Below are 1,278 nucleotides of genomic sequence, written 5' to 3' on the forward strand. Positions count from 1 at the left end.
CGTGTATAATTTAATAGCATATTTTTAATATACAGCTTAGTACTTTATACGCATATTCTGATAAACATATACATCATGAAGAGTAAAATAATTAATAATAAATCATTGTCATATTATAATAGAGATTATTCATACATATATTAGCCCTAAGACATGATTAAGACGATAGATTATTGTCCCCAAAAAAATATGATTAACACGATGGGATGAGAGAAAAAAATAAAACAAAACAAACAAACAAAGTGCGGCTGGAGTGCTCGATAGAAATTCTCATTTTTCTCTTCTCCTTCTTTATTATTATTATTATTTTTTCTTCTTTTTTTTTTCTTCGCCTCCTGTCTTCTTCTCTCTTATTTAATTTCTTTTTCCTCTTTCGTCGTATCATCATTTTCTGTTCAGCAAAGCCAAAGCTATTGAATGCAAAAATTTTTGAAAAATCACAAATATTGTTGGGTTTTTCTCTCCTTTGTGAGGCCCAAGCCCAACATTTTGAGGGTGTCTCTTGCACCCATTGTGCCACAACCCTAGTTCAAATTTTTGGGGTCATTGAGAGTAAGAGGTAGTAGCCACCAAGTGAGAGAGAAGGGGAAAAACAGAATTCCCGTTTTTGCCCAAAGCAGTAAATTTCAAATGTCAGTTTCTCAGTTGTTCACCGTTGGATCGGCTTGAAATTTAAACTGCATGTTCTTATCATCTTGTTCTTCATTCTGATCGGTGGAGAATCACTATTATTAAATTTTATTAATTTTCGAATCTTTTAGGAGGTTTGAATTTATTTTTTCATCACTCTTATTACTTAATGTTAGTTTTGTGAAATAATTTGATGTTGGTTCAGTGTATTATGGATTTAAATATTGTAGCAAGGATAGTTTTGATGAATAAGTAGTTTGGATGAATGGTTTGAGAAAATTAATAGTTATATTATTGATAGATTAAGGAGAGAGTACAAAAGCTAGTAAAATTTAATATGCTTCTTAGTTGATTACAATGAACTCTATGATGACCTATTTATAAAGTTGGTTCATTATAATTTCTAAATAATTCTAGGTTTTAGATATTTCTAGATATTTACCTAGATATATTTAGATACTAAATTTAGATATTTTTAGTACTTAATTTATTTATTTATTTAACTTCTAGACTTCTCCATCAAAATATCTACATATTTATTTTTATGAAACAATATTATGAGAATTCTAAAAAATTCTACAAATATATAGCATAATCAATATTTAGTATGAAGTATCGTGATTTAGTTTTCTTTATTTTTATTTTTGT

The sequence above is a fragment of the Arachis ipaensis genome, chromosome B08 (genome assembly GCF_000816755.2).
Source record: "Arachis ipaensis cultivar K30076 chromosome B08, Araip1.1, whole genome shotgun sequence".
Classification (NCBI taxonomy): Eukaryota; Viridiplantae; Streptophyta; class Magnoliopsida; order Fabales; family Fabaceae; genus Arachis; species Arachis ipaensis.